Source organism: Myodes glareolus, chromosome 20 (assembly GCF_982192425.1).
Source record: "Myodes glareolus chromosome 20, mMyoGla1.1, whole genome shotgun sequence".
In the NCBI taxonomy this organism is placed as follows: Eukaryota; Metazoa; Chordata; class Mammalia; order Rodentia; family Cricetidae; genus Myodes; species Myodes glareolus.
Genome location: NC_142045.1, coordinates 46,618,320 through 46,637,672, shown reverse-complemented (window position 1 = coordinate 46,637,672; position 19,353 = coordinate 46,618,320). Strand labels below are relative to the sequence as shown.

General features: G+C 44.0%; 1 long non-coding RNA gene and 2 pseudogenes across 2 annotated transcripts; 2 read left to right on the top strand and 1 right to left on the bottom strand.

Moving 5' to 3' along the window:
- Positions 1-533: 533 nt before the first annotated feature.
- Positions 534-1,504, bottom strand: LOC148118817 (uncharacterized). Its single transcript, XR_015735777.1, has 2 exons — positions 1,210-1,504; positions 534-1,043 (listed from the first exon to the last, which is right to left on the bottom strand). It is a non-coding gene; the product is annotated as an uncharacterized LOC148118817 (long non-coding RNA).
- Positions 1,505-3,318: 1,814 nt separating this feature from the next.
- Positions 3,319-9,761, top strand: LOC148118816 (solute carrier family 2, facilitated glucose transporter member 2-like; annotated as a pseudogene). Its single transcript, XR_015735776.1, has 4 exons — positions 3,319-3,495; positions 7,289-7,390; positions 8,382-8,585; positions 8,675-9,761. The product of XR_015735776.1 is annotated as a solute carrier family 2, facilitated glucose transporter member 2-like (transcript).
- Positions 9,762-12,960: 3,199 nt separating this feature from the next.
- LOC148118815 (E3 ubiquitin-protein ligase RNF4-like) lies at positions 12,961-15,039 on the top strand (annotated as a pseudogene).
- The last annotated feature ends 4,314 nt before the right edge of the window (positions 15,040-19,353 follow it).

Below are 19,353 nucleotides of genomic sequence, written 5' to 3'. Positions count from 1 at the left end.
GAGACTTTCTATTCTTAGATAAGATGAGACCACTTTCTGCTAGTAAGAAACACACAGGATTGTGAGCTGATGAGGAAATAAACCTCTTCTCTCTTTGTCACCAGAAAACTCTCTCTCTCTCTCTCTCTCTCTCTCTCTCTCTCTCTCTTTGTTTCTCTCTCCTTCTCTCTTTGTTTCCCTCTCTCTCTCTCTCTCACACACACACACATACACACACACACCCATGCATACACGCGCGCGCGCACACATACATACATACACAGGCACACACACATATTCACGCACGCACACACCCCCACACATTTGCACAAACGCACCTGCGTCCCACTCCACCCCACGCCCGGCCAGGACACCTCCCCAACCTCCTATTTCTTCACCATTCTTCATCTTGCTGCATTGGAAATTTGGTTCACAGGGCTGCATTTTCAGTACTCCAAGATGCACTATAATTGTAGCTTTTCCTAATACCACCGTCAAATGCCAGGTTTCAAAAGAGCATCAATGTTAGATAAGCTTTGTCAACGCACACAGGATTCTGAGGGAAGGGAATGTTTATTTGTCATTAATCTTCCTGATATGACCGTCATAATGTTGTAGGTCTGATAAAGCACTGAGCCTGATTGACAGCATTTCCAGGAGTTCACAATTTCACGGCTAAGGTTCCGATCGAGGTAATACAGTTATTAACTTAATATAAAAGAAGCTTTAAAAAGATTATAAAAAGCTATCTGCCCTTGCTACAGACAGTATTACTAACTCAGACTTAGACACACACAGGAGTGAAGGCCAGCACTAATGTCAACAGGGAGATCAGGAGGGCGTGCCACTATTGTCATTAGCAATACTAATGACACATTTGGTCATTAGCGTACTAGCATGAGTAAGGCAGCTTGTCAGGCACAGGAAGGCAAGCATGGCTGCAGTCGCTGAGGGAAGCTGATGGAGGCAGCAGGGTCACCGTGCGCTCTAGGCTCCCTCCCTCAGTCGTCCTCTCCTCCACAGGGCAGCAGCAGAGTTTTCTTATAGTCTCCAGATGTGTCGCCCTGGAACCAGACACAGCTCACTGACTCACAAACGCCACAGGAAATAAGAGATCAGGAGCTATCTGGGCACGGATTGTGTTGCTATGACTTTTCTCCCAACCGGGAACTTCTCATGACTCCCACAACAGGAATGCTACGCAGGGAATTTTCTATCAACGTTGCTTACTTTAACTTTCTAATTTGACCCCTCAAGAGCTGTTCTCTTGATGACTGTGAAGTATGTTCTTCCATCTAGAAAGAGAGGGCAAGGAAACTTTTCCAAGTATATGAAGCTCATCATGCTTTCCAAACAGACTCCCAGTTTCTCTCAGGCTAACAAAGACGAAGGTACAGGCCCACCTGGGTGCTAGGGCTTTGCCTCAGACACAAGCACACAACATGCTTTCCTCAAGCTGGCCTCAGCCCCAAGTATGTGTGAAATACTAGTGTCTTAAGTGTGCGAACTCTCTAGAGCCCTTCAGTCCAAGCACGCACGCACACATACGCACACGCACACACACACACACACACACACACACACACACACACACACACCACATACATTAAAGACAAAGCTTTGCTAAACCGAGACCCTGCTCTACACATGGGCCACAGGAACTTTAATGCCGCCACAGGGAAGCCTGTCAAAAGACCTGTGGCCAAACTCCAAGGTCAGACTTGCTTCCCTTTTACAGTGATGGCTGTGTTGCCTTAGTCCCTTGCTGCAGATATGACCTGACACCAGAGAAAAGGTGAGGAGAGAGAAGTGTTGACAGAGACAGTGGATACCGATGAACACAGAAGGACATGTTGTAGCCATGGGCAAAGCCTTGGCTCTGTTGGACCATGGTCAGGCCTGACATCCAACTCTCCCTTTGTCCTCTCTCAGAACCCCTAGCTCTAACCCTATAAGCACAGGAAATGGAGGGTATGTGAGGTAAAGTGAGCTGAGAAAGAAAGAAATTTAGGCTTAAGTCACCAGAAGACATTTGTAAAAACTGACATCAAATATTCAAATATATACTCGGTAGTAATTTATTTCCCTTGATTTGCTTCAATGATTTTTAGAAGTTAGCTTAATATTTTAAAATGTCAACATTCAAGAGAACTTTGGGTCTACTAAGAAGAAGGAAATAGGTCTGGCAGATCATTGAGTTCAGAGACCCAGCATGCATATAAAGAATAGAGATAGATGTATAGATAGATGATAGACAGACAGACAGACAGACAGATAGATTCAAGTTATATATTGATAGATAGATGATAGATAGATTATAGATAGATGATAGATAGATAGATAGATAGATAGATAAAAGATAGGTAGATGGATAGATGATAGACAGACAGACAGACAGACAGACAGATAGTAGTTTAGTTGCAATGACAACTAGAACTGTTCTACACACTGATGAAAATATAAAACTTTTATTTCTTTTTGGTAACTGTTAGGCAGCATCTATGCCAAAGCGGAATTTATAACAGACACTTGATCCAGTGATTCAAATTCTGGGCATAAATATTCACATACTCCACCAAAATAATCGCTAGAGAGTATGCCTGCCAGGAGTGGTGGCGCACACCTTTATTCCAGCACCTGGGAGGCAGAGGCAGACAGATCTTCGTAAGTTTGAGGCTAGCTGGTCTATACAGTGAGTTCTAGGTCAGCCAGGGCTACATAGAGAGATGTTGTCTCAAAAAAAAAACAAAAACAAAAAGTATATACCCAGCAACACCATTCATAAATATTCTAAAAATCAGTAGAAGTAACTGAAGTATAGTAATGCAGGTATATCAGAATGCCACACAGTAGTGACAATGAAGTGTCCAAATGCACAGGGCAACAAGGATTCTCGTGGAGACAACGTTTAGGAAAAGAAGCCGGAACAAGAGAATATGCATGATACAGTAACATCAAGTACAGGGCTTGGCAAATTCAGCTATCATATCAGATGTTAGGTGAGCAGCTCTGGGAGGACGATGCATACAGGGATAGAGGGGTTCTGCAGAGCCGGAAACGAGTTAGTCCTTAACCCGGGCTCTCTTTACACGGTTGTAATCAGTTTTTAACACACAGGAGCTATTCACTTGGTGTACCTGTTATAAGGTTATATATTAACAAAAAGTTTAGAAAATAAACAAATAAAGGGAATGAAGCAATGGAGTGAGTTCTCAGCGAAAGCCAAGAACTCTTAAGCAACCGGGAACTTTAAATGCTGAAGGAAGACTTGTCTGAGGAGAGGGCTAGGTAAACCTTACGGGATTCTAGGGACCATGGATCCACAAAAACTAAAAATAAACAGCTATATATTTTGGTTCTGGGGCCTCATGGGGAATCTCCCCTTACGGCTGGCCTGTTCTGATCTTGCAGATATTTTATTACTCAACCAGCATTTTCCAGACAGCTGGGATCAGCCAGCCTGTGTACGCCACCATTGGCATTGGTGCCATCAACCTGATCTTCACTGCTGTCTCTGTAAGTCACTACCCAGAGGAGCACTCTGCCCGCTCCTTGGCCCGGGAGTGCAGGTGGGATGGTGGCCTATGATTAAAAGCATCCGCAGCTTCGTCCACGTGCCCTGTGTGTGCACAGATAAGTGAGTGGTGGAGAAAGTCCTGTGCACACACCGGCTACTGCTCTAAGATGAGGCGGGCTGAGCTGGTGAGTCACCGGCCCTTCCACTCTGGGCGGTGCCGGTAATTCTTTCATTTGGTGAATTAATAACTCACTGGCAAGACTTTCCTTCTCTACGAGACTGCATTCTGTTCTTCTCTATTTAAACACCTCAGGGTCGGCTGATAGCTTGTCATTGCAGCAACACTGGGCACATTCCCCAGCTTCTCCTTGCCTGGTGGAGGTGTTTCATCCTGGTATCCTAGGGAAAACACTGAACGAGCTAATAGATAGCTAAGCTTGCAAACAGAATTGAACAAACTTGGCAGATTCCTGTGATGTTAGGTCCCTGGGCAGAACACAAATAAACGGCTCCTGGTGATGCTTCCGATATGTGTAATGGGAGTCTGGGTAGAAATGACATAAAATATGGAATTTCATTGTGTTATCAACTCCAAAAGAGAAGTTATTTACTTTCTTAAAGCCAAGGACTAGTTTAATATTGTGACCTATTAAGTAGTAGTACAAAGGCTTCTCAACTAATGAAATCTGCTCAAAACGAGACAAACTCCACTGATTCTTACCTTTGAATACGACATGTTCAAATGCTTTTAAGTTTTAATGCTGGTCATAATACTATACTCAGCTTATTTTGTTCACTTGTTTTTTCCTCTGTACATGGACTTTAACTATTATCTTGGGGTGGTCAATAAATTACATCCTGAATCCCCAGACCTCATTACCCAGTGCTAGATCATGGAGAGGCAAAAGAGTGTGAACTACACAGAATGCCCTGTCTACAGACTCCACTTCAGAGACAGCCCCGTGCAAGCCAAAGGCTGCTTCAGTCCCTAACGGCCATTCCTGGGCCTCAATCCAAGGCACTCTTAGTCCTTCTGTCTCCTGAAAATGGTACTTTTTACAAAATGGACATATTATTAAAATTCATTACTTAAAAGAGCATTTGCCATATTAAGCATCAAGTTGTTTAACCCAAATCCTGAGGAAAAAAATAACAAAAACTGTGCAGAATTTTATTTCTTCCCTCATACCCAAACTAATTTGAATGGAGGAGCAGTTTAATTGATAATTATTGTAAATTATAAATATAACTTGCACCTTAATTGTTTTGAATATGGAGCGTTTTGAGTTTGTTCTTTTTTTTAACAAAAGTCTTAAAATAGATGACTGACACAAAGGAAATCAGTTCTAATCACTTCATCAGAACGCCACAATTAAAGAAAGCATTGCAGTTTTTATGTAGGTTTCCCAAATACTAACGGTGGCAGACATCTGTGATCCTAGCATTCAGCAGGAAAAGGAAGGTGGATCTCAAGTCCAAGTACAGCAAGGCTCCACAGCGAGACACTGCAGCAAACCAAACCATATCAAAACACAGCAAAGGACACTGGTTTTGTGTCCCTGAACTTGAAAACAATGTCCATACTGATGCGTGCAGAAAGAATGAGCACTCGTGGCTTTGTTTCCCAGGAACAACATAGATCATCTAACCCATTTTTCCTGAGTACTTGAGAAACAGAGACGCTCCCAATAGTACTCTGAATGATGTCCAGGCTCTATGGCTATGGCTTTCATCCATAGTGATAAGCTGATGGAGGGGTGCTTATGAGCTTGAGAAAAGAACAAAACAGGAAGAAAAAATGGGGAGGTTGAGGCAGGATGGCTCTTGGAGCAAAGCAGTGGCTGCCTAGCTCCAGCAAGACAGACGGGCCTGAGGGATGTACAGACTGGGGCAGAGACGAGGACGGTGATCCAGCAGATGTCCCAGTGGTTGGCCATGGTTCTCCGCTGGTCATGTGCATTGGAGTGCCATAGCTTCCGGGGGAGAATGTAACTCAATATCCAGCACACATGTTTTTAGTTTTTATTATCCAGTTAGCACTTTTCATTGGCAGAAGGTGCGGATAATCCTGTGGGAATGTTCCTGTTCTCTCAGACCCTGATACTGCTAGGTTAGCATCATGTATCATTCCTCCTGCTTTGAAAGAATCAAATGTATAAGAGAAGAGATGGCTCAGTGGTTAAAGCACAGACTGCTTTTCCAGAGGGCCTGAGTTCAATTCCCAGCACCCACATGGCAGCTCACAATCACCTCTAACTCCAGTTCCCAGGGATATGATGCCCCCCACACCTGCAAGCACTGTAGGAATGTGGTACACAGACATAAAAGCACATATAAAGCACCACACATGTAAAATAAAACAATTTTTAAGAAACACATAGGAACATTTTTCTTGCTTTCTTCTTAGTAATTAGATGTAGGCTCTTGGCTTGTCACCATTTCTAGAGTGATCTGAAACACTGATCTGAGGGCCTCTGAGATGAAAAGGGCTTTTACTGCAGGTAGAGACAAGTGCTCCACAGATGTCTGCGGGCCCAGAGCGCTGCATGCTACTGGTGCTGGTTTGCTGTTGGCTTACTCAGCTGGATGAGCACAGCCGGTTTACTCACCAAGATGGGAAACTGTGTGTGTGTGTGTGTGTGTGTGTGTGTGTGTGTATGTATGTGTCCAGTGTTGACAAGATCCCATGGACCAGAATCGTGTGTATGTGTATGTGTGCCTGTGTGTGTGTCTGTCTGTGTGTGTGTGTGTGTGCAGTGTTGACAAGATCCCATGGGTTATACTCTAGTGTATGTGTATGTGTATGTGTGTATGCAGTGTTGACAAGATCCCAAGGGTCACACTCGTGTGTGTGTGTAGTGTTGACAAGATCCTATGGGTCAGACTCGTGTGTGTGTGTGTGTGTGTGTGTGTGTGTGTGTGTGTGTATGTGTGCAGTGTTGACAAGATCCCATGGGTCAGACTAGTCAGAAAATGATGATCCATATGAGGTCCATAGCTCAAAGACTGTTGGCAGGTCTCATCAGTCAGGATGAAGAAGCACTCTAACGTCTTGCTGTGACGTCACCTCTTTCCAAATACACAGTTCACCCCCACAAAAGGTACATACAAGCACACCCTGGATATACAGAGCTCACTGATTTGGTGCACTGACCAAATTCTCTGTACAGTGATCAAATGCACTTAGCAGCAGGTAAACCGTCATAACTTGACTTAACCAAGCCCTGAGAGGTTGGGTAAGAATGGCCGACACCAGCTGTCTCAGGTGTCTGAGGCACAGGGACTCTTGCAATGATTACGTCAGCAGGTGAGAGACTGGGTCACCTTTTTCTCTGTAGCACAGCAGGATCTTCTCCTTTCTTTTGTGATGTTTGGGGTTGAGTCCAGGGCCTGTGCATATGAGGAAAGTAATCTACTACTGAGCTACCACCCCAGCCCTGGTAAATGGAGATCTTTCACAGTTTCATGGCAGAGATATTCTCTTAGGAGGCACCAGGATGTACAGCCTCTCACTACTGTATTCAGAGGGATGGCCCTAGAGTGTTGGGAACACTCTGGTCTATACCAAGACTGAACTTCTCAAATCCATATGGCCAAATGAAACCAATGTTTAATTCCCACTGTCACCCGAGACTAGCAGTGCCAGGGCACACAACTGTCATCTCTTGCATGTCTGTAAAAGGGGGCCACAGTACTGCCTTCACCCCACTACATACATTCCAAACTCCCTAGTGGGCAAGTGGGCAAGCATGAAGACAGCAGAACACTGAGCCGATGTGTAAACTCCCACAGGTACTGCTTGTAGAGAAGGCCGAGCGGCGGTCCCTGTTTCTAGCTGGAATGATTGGGATGTTTTTCTGTGCCATCTTCATGTCTGTGGGACTTGTGCTGCTGGTAAGTTTGGTACCTGGGCTGGTAGTTTTTTTTTTTTTTTTTTTTTACCACAGGAAAACATCTCTGGCTCCCAAGTTAAAGAGTTCTGCCCACAGCAAGTGCATGAGACTGACTTCCTAACTAAGGGAGAGGGGAAATGTAAAGCAAAGGGAACTATGTTCTTGGAGTGAGAGATGTAAGTACCAGGATGGCACCTGTGATTTGGGGCAGCTGCATGGGTGGCTGCCTGCTTGTGTAACCACAGGCCGTACCTGACCCCACCCCCTTCCTACCTACATGCTCATCTTGCACCTAGGGAGTCAAACCTTGTCTGGCCATCTTGGTAGGAAGACTTATGCATTCTGAATCTTCTTGCTTGTCACAGGGAAAGATTAACTATAAAACAAAACCCCAAAAGCCCTAATGCAAGGGATTGGCTGGGCAGGGACTCCAAATTCAGAAGCAAGATTTGGTTGGGTTGGATCAACTTGTTTCAAACCAGAGTAACTTGAATTTGAGGAAAAACAAACACACAAGGAAGAGAGTTGTGTGATGTGGAGATGCCCTTCCGTATATGTGCTGCTCTTATTGGTTAACGAATAAAACTATTTCAGGCCAATGGCTTAGCAGAATAAAGCCAGGTGGCAAATCCAAACAGAGATAGAGGGGGAGAGAGAGAGAGTAGGCAGAGTCAAAGAAACACCATGTACTGCCCAAGAAAAACCTTACCGGTAAGCCACAACACCGTGGCAATACACAGATTAATAAAAATGGCTTAATTTAAGATGTAAGAGCTAGCTAGAAATATGCATGAACCATTGGCCAGTGTTGGAAGTAATATAGTTTCTGTGTGATTATTCGGGTTCGGGCAGCCGGGAAATGAAGGAGGGGTCTCGGTTCACAGCTGTGCTCGCCTCTGATCTCAGCCTGAGAGAACTCAGAAGCTGCTAGACTCAAGGAGGCTACAGCCAGCAGTCACCTGCCCCACTTACGACTTTCTCTTTGTCTTCAGGATAAGTTCTCCTGGATGAGTTATGTGAGCATGACAGCCATTTTCCTCTTCGTCAGTTTCTTTGAGATTGGACCAGGTCCAATCCCTTGGTTCATGGTTGCTGAATTTTTCAGCCAAGGACCCCGCCCCACTGCTCTGGCCCTGGCTGCCTTCAACAACTGGGTCTGCAATTTCCTTATTGCTCTCTGCTTCCAGTACATCGCGGTAAGTGCCCACATGGTGCAAGCCCCCCTCCCCCCCAGGACCGGGCAGACTGTCCAGCAGCTAACCACCACTGTTTGCTCTCCTTGCAGGACTTCTGCGGGCCTTATGTGTTCTTCCTCTTCGCTGGGATCGTCCTGGCCTTCACCTTGTTTACATTTTTTAAAGTTCCAGAAACCAAAGGAAATCTCTGCAGAATTCCGGAAGAAGAGTAGTTCGGCCCCACCCGCCAAAGCGGCTGTACAAATGGAATTCCTGGGGGCTTCAGAGACCGCCTGAGGATGACGTGCAAGCCCAGGAACAGACAAGAAGGGAACCATGTGTTCCCTGTTAACCGATTCCTTCACGAGTGTACATCTACACCCAAGAGTTTTGTTTTATACCTTTTGAAGAATTTGTACAGACTCTGATCGGAAATGTCAACAAATATTACCAAAGAAAGTATTTTTTTAAACTCAGAGAATCTATTTTTTTTTTTTGACGCTAAAACTCCTAAATAAGTAAACCAAAGGGGCTGCTATTTTGATGCTCTACGGGGAAGACGGGTTTCTACCCAGCTCTGTTGGTTTTTTAAACCTGAAACGGAAGTGCTTTTGACATATCACTGCATTCTAAAGCGCGTGACTAAGAAACCTGAAGCTACAGCTGATATCAACAGAGTTAAATAAACATGGTTAAATTGGAATTTCCTTAGTCACACCGCTGCAGCTAGAGGGTGAATGGCTGGAGTCCGCAAGGCTCCTGTTCAAACTGACATTTTTGTTACAGTTCCTCAGCTTCTCTCACTGCATTAGAGTTTGTGTTTTACTTAAAATTATTTTTCTGTATTTTTATATAGAATAGCTGAGTATGTTAAACTATATTTGTGCTGAAAAACTATTTTTATAGCTACCAAAATCTTCCTGTATTAAGAGAAAACAGTGTAGTTCCTTTGTTTGATGTATTTTGCAGTTAAGCACTCAAGGGTTTCCTTGCTGCAGAGCCTAGCTTAGCCACTAATACTAGCATCTAAACCATGTTGTTTCTCTCTGCTTCAGTCCTTTGTGCTATGCTTTTTTTTTTAATTGCTGACTAGCATCTTTGTCTGAGGGGTTATAAGACACACATAATGGGTTATGAGTCAGGTGTTATGTATATCGGCTCCAAACTCTAATAAATAATATCAGTCTCACAGGGAAATTTGGAGTAGCATGTTGCTCTATTTGTTAATTTATTTTTAAATGATGATGTCTCAAAAGGAATTGACTTTCAGACCTAATAAAAACCCCTCTTTAATTTTTCTGGAAACACCAACTGGGCTCCCTGGCTTGTAACAGCCATTCCCTTTCACCTTTCTCTGTCTTTACCATGCATAGGTCCTATATAAACTACTCTGTTGTTGGCACTAACATCTGCTGTGTGTAACCAGTGTGGCCAGGACATTCTAAGGACCCTCACCTGTGTGGGCAGATTGAAAATACTGTCCCTAATTAGAGTTAGGGACACACAGGTCACTAAACTGTCTCTGAGCTGTTTTCCCAACAAAGTAATGCAGGAGACCAATCGTTCATGGATGGATGATGGATGGATGGATGGATGAATGGATGGACGGACGGACGGACAGGTGGATGGAGCGATGTGTGTATGTTGACAAAAAGCACTTAATGCTTTCATTTGGGGAAGGGTCCAGTCAAGGTCTCATGCAATCTAGGATGGCTCTTGAACTCCTGCTCCTAATCCCTAAGTGCCATGATTGCAGACATGCTACCAAACGCACGCAGTGAAAAGAAGCTTCTGACATGTGAGAAAGATCACTGACCACATTTCTTTTCTTCATTCTCTCCCTCTCTTACTCCTTCCCTCTCCCTGCCCACATTTCTCTGTTTAAGTAAAGGTCTGTGTAGTATTCTGCGATATGGAACTCCTATGTAGACCAGGCTACTCTCCAGCTTGTGGCAATCCTCCTGCCTCTGCCTCCAGGCTATGGGATTACAGGTGAGTAGCACTATGCTTAATCCTTTCTGGTGTTCTGTTTGTTTTCTCTTGGTCAGACTTATTCATGTATAACATGCAGTCCAAACCAACAGGAAACTCTTTCTATATTTTTTTCCCTCTCCTTTGGGGACAATTTGGGTGATTTCTTTTTCAACTTGAAATGTCAAGAGGCAGTCAAAAGGAAGCTTCAGAAGCTCAGATTTTTGTGCTAGGCTGTGAATTCAGAACAAAAATGAAGATCTCTGTGCTGGGGCGGGGGCTCTTATTTTCTCCCTCGTTCAGACGCTGGCAGCCTCTGGAGAGTTCACAGTTCCAGTAAGTGATACAGGAGCTTAATATTCTTAAATAGATGAGTGTGCTTTCTAGCAAACCGTGGTCCCTGGACCCATTCTCTGGGGGAATAAAGTAGTAAAGATTTTCAAAGAAATCCCAAAGATCACTTGTAAGTTATAACTAGTTATTTTTAAATAACCCCAAATTCTAGATATTCCAATATTGAAGTTTTCTTTCTCATTGAATTGTAAGTGCCCTACGTTGTGCCCTAGCTAAGATGGGCATTACCCATTCACCATTGCACATGATCAGATCAAAAGATGCTGAAGGCCTTAGATAAAGTGGAGCATCCGCCACAGACCCTAAATTATGTTTAGAGAATAACGCTGAGAAAAACATTCGAGAATGCTCATTGCCAATGCAATTTAATACTATGTGAGGGTGCAGAATCATCAGTATCAATGATCATTCTTAAGCATGTGCTGAAGAACTGTTAAAGGGAAATAGAAAGTTAATAAAGCGTTATACATTGATGACCAATATACTAGTTAACATAATTTTTTTAAAAAAAAATCAATCGGTTTTCAATGGTAAATCACAAAGCGGGCACCACTTACATTAATTTCCAGGAAAATTAGATGTGATTTTGAACCTCCAGTCTCCAGGTATCATTTTTACAGTGGTGTTTTCATGCTCTGCAATCTTCACAAATGTGATTTTCTCTCACCTTATATGCAGTACGGCCAGACTTCGTGGTCTGGCCACGTAACTGTTGCACCTGGTTACTGTCTGCTGTCTAGGCGCGCAGGAAAGGGTTTGGTCTAAATTTCTATTCCCAGGCTTCCTGGGCACGGTCCACTTTGTCATACATTCCTAGCTGTAGTGAGACCTTGTTCACACACTGTAGGGAGCTTATGTCCAATGGCAAGTTAAGACAGACAGTGCACGACTCGTGCTCGCATGCCTTTCACGTCCCCGTCCACTGAAGGCAGGCACGACAGCAGTTCCTACCTCAGCAAAGGGTCCTGGGGGTCAAGAACAAAACGACAGGACCTAGCATAGAGGGGTGACCGCACTGGTACTCAGAACTGGTGTCCACAGATTGCTGTCGAGATAAAGATTGCGGCATAGAAGGCAGCTCCAGGTGCTCTTTCAAATAAATGGAGTTCACAAGTTCAAGATAATATTTATTTTCTTACATCAAGGAAAAAAATACCACAAAACAAGTCAATAATAAAATACCATGGACTTTAATTCCTAAATCTAAGTATAATACTTCCAAGTTAGCCTGTAAGAGTTTTTATTTTGTTTTTAAAATATATTTTTTGTCTAAGTTATGTTAGAGGGTCTATGTGCAACATTATTTCTTTGGGTAATAGTAAATACAAAGTAAAATACTACATATTGTGTTTAAATGTCATATATATATACATATATATATATATGGATTGCAGTCACTGCATAAAATCAAACCTTGTTGATAATTCCTAAAAATTATAAAATGCATCAACTATTTCTTTGCCAGCTTGTTGCACATGTAGACAATGTGAGATCCATGTGCTTATGATTTTCACTAAAGCTCTGCAATGAGAATATGAGGAGGAAAGAGAGCCACTCCATCTCTCTAACAGTGTGTTGATTTCTAACTTGTTGTACATTTTTAAAATTATCATAAGATGAAATTGGTCTTAAGTGAGAAATTTACAGATAACTACTATTTTTGGCCACAACTATGTTTCTGAATGGTTGGTGCTGCTCTCGTTTATATGGAAAATACCCACACTAATAAAAAAGTAAAAATTATATTGGTTTACTCTGTATTTTTTTCTCAAAATATTTTCCTTATTCTTATTTTAGGGATAAAAGCCCCAGTTTTGCTTCCACCTGGTAGTTCTTTAGTCATCAGTCAGAACAAAACTTGGCTTAAAGGCTACGAGTGGTGGAGGAGAAATGAGTGACTCCTTTTGTTGACATACACTTAATTCAGTAACTTTTTCTCTGAACACGCATCATGAGCAGGGAGCCTTTTAGAGTCGTGTAAACTGTGCAGAGCCTGGAGGACCCGGCTGCTAGTGAACTGTGCAGAGTCTGGAGGACAGGGCTGCTATGTGCCGTCAGCTGCACTCTCACAATGGGACTGAAATTCCAACCAGAAGACTTCAAGGTTGTAAATAAGAACAGCCAGTGGAACCGACAGAGCTGTAAGACAGAACTTTCCGGCTTCTAGTGGATTTTACAATCCCTCAGTTTATGTATACAGGAGCAACAAGGATGCAGCTTCTCAGCACATGTTATAGATTGCCATTCAAATCACTGTGCTCAGGGCTGACAAGACACCTCAAGAATAGAATTGCCAGCTGGGCGGTGGTGGCGCACACCTTTGATCCCAGCACTTGGGAGGCAGAGGCAGGCGGATCTCTGTGAGTTCAAGGCCAGCCTGGTCTACAAGAGCTAGTTCCAGGACAGGTTCCAAAGCCTCAGAGAAATGCTGTCTCGAAAAAAAACAAAAAAAAACAAACATACAAACAAAAAATAATAGAATTGCCCCATGAGCCAAATATCTGAATATCTGAATTCTATTGTCAGAGGTCAGTTGAAGGTGAAAAGGGAGAGCCAGCTAACAAAGTTGTGGTATGATTCCCCCCCATGTACACATGGTTTATGTGCACAATAATTATATATAAAAGTAAGTACTGTATCCTATTCAATGGAATTCTGACATTAGCAATATAACCATCAGTGACTGAAAAACAGACGAGAAATGCATGCACATAAATCAGCTTTACTTCTGATCTGTTTCTGTATATTTGCTGTCATTGTAAACTTTATTGAATTTTATCACCACCTTCATTCCATTTCCCCAAGCATCTTTTGTCTCAAAAGAGTAAATTTTTAAAACTATTTTGCATATTATTATGAATAACTGCAACAAAAATACCTATAATTTTAACTTAAAAAAACCTATTGTGTCTACAAAGACAAAAGTGTTAAGCCATTTTTTTCTGGATTGTGTTAGTATGTATGGTTATTGCAAAATACAGCTGATATGAAACCTAAATTCTTGACAAAATTAAATTTATCAAATCTTCAGCTGTTTTACAAATTTATCTCAATATGGGGAATTAGGGGTGTGACCCAGTTGTTTAGTACAAGTCTGGCATACACAAGGCATGAACAAGGCAAGTATTACAGAAAAGAAATATGAGGGAAAGGAATGAGATTGTGTATTCTTGTGATTAACCTGCCTATTAATAGATGTATAGTTCTTATTGCTAAAATGAAATAGTATTCGGGAAGTGCGGGCCAGGGCCGGCAGAGCGGAAGTGGGTCTCTGTGAGGTGGTGGAGTCCTGCTTGAGTGGGTCTCCTTAGCGGCTGGTGGAGGGGGTACGTCCTTGCTCACGCACATCCACTGTGGCGTCTGCCTGATCACACCAACTCCGAAACGTGGAAATATTGGACAGCTAATTGACTCCAAGCCACGGGATGAGCACTCAGTGGGCATGAGAGATTGAGAACATCCCACCTCCCCATAAACCTTGGTGTAGATCACTTCCTTTTCTGTGGATTGAAGCCAGAGAGCACAATGAATACAATGGCCTTAGAGGAATCCTCAAAGAAAGTGGCCTGGTGGAACAGTAAGTTCTACACAAACCCAGAAGCGAACTCGGGGAACAACTTCAACCCCTGAGATTTCCTTGGAACCAGAACCCACAGAACTCGTGAATGCTGGTGATGAAATCGTGGACCTCACCTGTGAGTCCCTGGAGCCTCTGGTTGTGGACCTCAGTCACAATGACGCTGTTGTGATTGTTGAAGAAAGGAGAAGGCCAGGAAGAAATGGGAGGAGGTTATGCCAAGACCATGCTGACAGCTGCGTGGTGAGCAGTGATGATGAGGAACTGTCTAGGACAAAGACGTGTGTGTGACTACCCACACTCCTCTAAGCGCCAAGGATGAAGGAGCTACAGGACTCAGGCCCTCGGTACTGTCAGTTGTCCAATCTGCATGGATGGATACTGAGGTTGTGCAGAATGGGCGCCTCATTGTTTCTACAGGATGTGGCCACGGCTTCTGTAGTCAGTGCCTCCGTGATTCCCTTAAGAATGCTAACACTTGCCCAACTTGTAGGAAAGAGATCAACCATAAGTGGTACCACCCCATTTATATATGAAATGTTCAGAACTGCTCAGGACAGACCAAAGGACAGACAGCCAAGCTGGGCTTTCTGTGTGGTATCTGCCTCCAGTTTCCTGAGCTCAAAAAGACTTTAAAAAATCAGTGTCTGATGTAAACTGCTCTTTTGTTTTTCAGCCCCTTAGGCCCTTTTGTTTTCTCCAGTTTGATGTTATGTAACAGGATCCAGGGATCCTCCCAGGTCAGCTTAGCATCTCTGCTCCTGGGTATTCTGAACCAGGAGTAGGAGAAAAGGAGTCAGGCACATTGGAGTTTGAGTATTGTGGCTCCAGCCTCTTCACGGAGCTTAGATGTTGGCCAAGAAGTTTCCCTATTGGGAAAGTTTGCCCCAACCTCTTGTGGGTACAGAGCCTTCCCAAGGTACCTGCCAGTTAGCTATTCTGCCTGCCACACAGTGACCTGGCCAGACACAGCCCATCCAAGGATCCCAGTACAGAAGCCGCCCCTGAAAAGCCCTGCTGGTGGACTTTATTTTTCTTTGGAGAGCAGAGGTGATCTGTGATTCTAGCTGTACCTTATCATTGCTGTGCAGTGTTTTCTGCAAATCCAGAGACCCTCTGCAGGGCAGCCATGTTAGGCCCGTTCTTCACCTGCTCCTCAGCAATCCGGAAGACGTGGCACTGCTGGTGTCCTCAGCCCAGTGTTGCCTCCCATGGGGAGCAGTGCCCATTGCACCCCATCTTTGTTCACCAGCTGTTCTCAGGATCCCTACCCATGCTCCAAAGGTCTTTGCCTGGCACAGAACATTCAAGGCCAGGAGGACAAGCAGGTTTTTGAGTGTCCTCTCTTTTCTGCTGTGTCCTGTGTTGTCCACAGTGCTCTCCAACCCTCAGTTTTTCAGTTCCCACCCCTGATGTCTGCCCAAGCATAGATACCAGGAGGTGGTAGCAGTAACAGTGGCCTTAGCAGCTGTTCACTTCCAGGCTTTTACCCAAGCCACTGTTGCCCGTGTTTCAGAGGAGTCGCCTACTTAACCTGCCACTACCCTGGCTTTCCCACAGTCCTTGAGTAGATCGATATTTCCAAAGCTGTTCTTCTGGCTGACTGGGCTTTGATCCTCTGGACTTTTGACTGCTTTGTAGGTTTTGATCAGCAAAGCATGGTGCCTCTTCCTCCCCATGGGACCACAGAACAATCTCTGCCCCACTCCATATGTGTGGGGTGCTCTGGTGATCTCTCGGAGGCAGTGTAGTGGTAAATTGCCCCTGGGGATACAAGGCACAGGGTGGCTTGTAGAGGATAGGCCTTCAGTGTCAGCCTGCCTCCACCGCCACACTATTTCCTCAGAGGGCTTCAAGCCAAACCAATAGCCTTTTTTGTGTTAAACATCTTTGAAGTAGGAAAGGGACCACTGGAGCTTTACTAACAATAAATGACTTTCAGTTTATTATTCTGATGGAGCAGGGACTCAGCACAGAACTCACTTTAAATGGAGCAGAGGGTGTGTCCTTCCTCTATGTGAAAAGAAAATAGTTTTATTCTTTACTCTGACTTTTTAAACTGTTTGACTTCCAGTTAGTTTGAATGAGAGTAGTAATTTTTTTATGTGGACTCAGAGGGTAGGAGCATTAGCTCTCATCATTGTGATGTGTGGAGTGTGCCCTCCCCTTGGATGCCACAGCCACTGAGTTCCCTGTGGGCCTCATGGACTTGCTCTTGTTAGTTCTAATGATAGCCAGACTTAAAGGAGCCAAGTTGACCATGCAGCCAGTTCACCAGTAAATATGGTGACACCTATTTTCTCCTTAATTCATTTTCTCCTTAAAGACAGTTTATGAAGTTGATAATAAAAGTTCTATTACTTCATTCTAAATTAAACTGAGAAAAAGGTGTTTAGTTCTAACAGAAACTGAATTAATAGGAAATGGTTGCTATAGAATAAAATCCCTTTCCTTTTCTCTTAATGTATATAGTTTAACTCTTTCTTTGTTACATTTAAATTATGCTCATGGTTATCAGCCTGTTTGGAATGTTTTTTGAAGTTATGATATAATTATCTTCTCAGGTCTTGTAAGACATGCTTCACATTTTCTACTGGTAGTCATTGATTAAAAGCATAAGTCAAAATAGATCAATTAAGCCTTGTGTGTGTACTTTATTAAATATGGGTTATTAGTGGCAGGAGAAAAATATGCCAGCTGCCAAGATGCTGAGATGGAGTTGGTGAAGTCAGCTCAGCGGTAAAGTGATTGCTACCCAAGGCTGGTGTACTGAGTTTGATCCCTGGAGCCACGGAAAGGTGGAAGGGGAGAACGCGCTCCACAAAGTTGTTCTCTGACCTCTACATACACGAATTACAACTATATGTTGTAAAATTCCGGGTGATTGAGGATGGAAGATGAAGCCCCGGGACCATCCCCCTAACCCCTACCTCCCCAACACACTGATCTCAAGATACTGCACAACCACGGGCAGCCGGGTTGCTGAGCTGTCCGCACGGTCAGCGCTGACTGTACAGAGAACATCTGACAACCAGTCCAGTTCAGACTTGTTCCCGAGTGACACCAGTCATCATTTTTATCTCATAATGTTATAGTTTAACTAATTCACTAATGATTAAGACAGTTTTAAAGACTGAGCAAGCCCCAGTAGCTAAATGGCGAGTGCTCTTTAGTTAACATGTAAAGGATGTCTGCTCCCTGCTGTTAGCTGATAACACGATCTAATTAATAGCACATGGAGAAAGTGTCCTGTCAGCGGGAGCCCAGAGGTTGTTTTCCTAATACGCTGAGACAAGCTCCATCGGCCCTCCTCTGTTTCATCAAATAAGTAACTGGGGCTATCCATCTTCCGATTCCTTAATTCTAAAGGTAATTTAGTTCCTAATTCAAAGCAAGCACTTGCAGCACCTTTCTCACCAGCGCTTTCCTGAACTGGCATGTGCCATGCCACTTCAAGCACACAGCCCCATCTTATTTGCTCACCTCCAGTTCTGTCCTGAAAAGCATATCCACCTTACACAAGACCTTCGGCAAGCAGAGGCCTGGGAGAAGTCAGGGCGATGCTTCGTCTTCTCCTCCACTATTCATGTGCATGTGTTCAGACATATGCAGTGCGTGCCACACAATATACGATGTATATTTTGACATGATATATAAATTTTTTCTGTATTGTCTCGTTACTCCAAATTGGCAAAGAGCTGGTTTCACACCCAGGGAGACCAGCCTGGGATATCTGAAGCAATCAGCTACGGCATCGCCCAGCACCGCTGGGCTGGATGGGCTATGAAACTGGCAGTGAGGATTTCTGAGACAAGAGAGGCTCAGTGAAGCAGCAGCAATACCTGCCTGTGCCTGCTGACGGCTCTCTTCTCCCATTTGTTTGCTGATGCAGAGAAATTTTGGAAGCTGGTGCCCACTGTCAAACTTCCCTCCCATCTCTGCCACCTCCACCCCACTGACCACGATCCAGGGAAAGAGGTAATGGAGCACCTGCCCTCGCTCTCAGCTTCCGAAAGGGAGAAGATATCCAAACGAGGCGAATATGGAATGATCTAGGTGGAAGGGGAGCAGCTGCACATATTGTGAAGCCAAAGCTGCAGCCCAACAATTCTGCAGCTGTATAAAACTTCTGTTCTAATCGAGTCTAAACTGGATGCAAAGACGCCTCTACTAGCTGTGGCCCTGGTGGCGAGACTGCTGAATACCTGAATACTCAGTTCTTGGCCACCAGTCAGGTCCTTCGTGTGTCCTGATTCTTGGGAAAGGGGTGAGCTCTATGGGTTCTATGTATAATTTATGGAAGGGTTGAAATCTCCAGCTATAAAATGTGTTTGCTTTACATAAGCCGGGGCCACTGTTGCACACGGTCCTCCCCAACCTTTTCACCTTTCTGGACTCAGCTATTATCACCATTCTAAAAACTAATTTTATTTTTCAGTGTGTGTGTCAGAGAGAGTGTTTCAGTGTCCACACAGGCTGTAAGAGGAGCTCAGACCCCTGGTGCTTGTGAACAGCCTGATGGGAGCGCTAATGTTGGGTCTTTTGGGAGAGCAACCTGCGCTCCTTGCCTCTTAACTGTCTCTCCAGGTTCTGTCATCGCTGTTTTACTATGAGGGCCCCAAGGCACTGGAAACTAAAGCAAATTGAATAAACTCGCCCAACTGGTACATAGTCGAGCAGGATTCAAACTGAAGCCCTTCGACTCTCGGGTCCCCGAGCTTCCCCTGCAATCTGCTGCAGCTGGTCTTAAAAGTTTTAAGAGCAAATAAGCAAATAAAATTACTTTATTTGTTCTTGATGAGGTAGCATAAGCCAACTTCTAAGCATGTGCAAACCGTCTCTCTCCCTTCTTCCCCACACTATCTTCACTCAGCGCCTCACACTCCC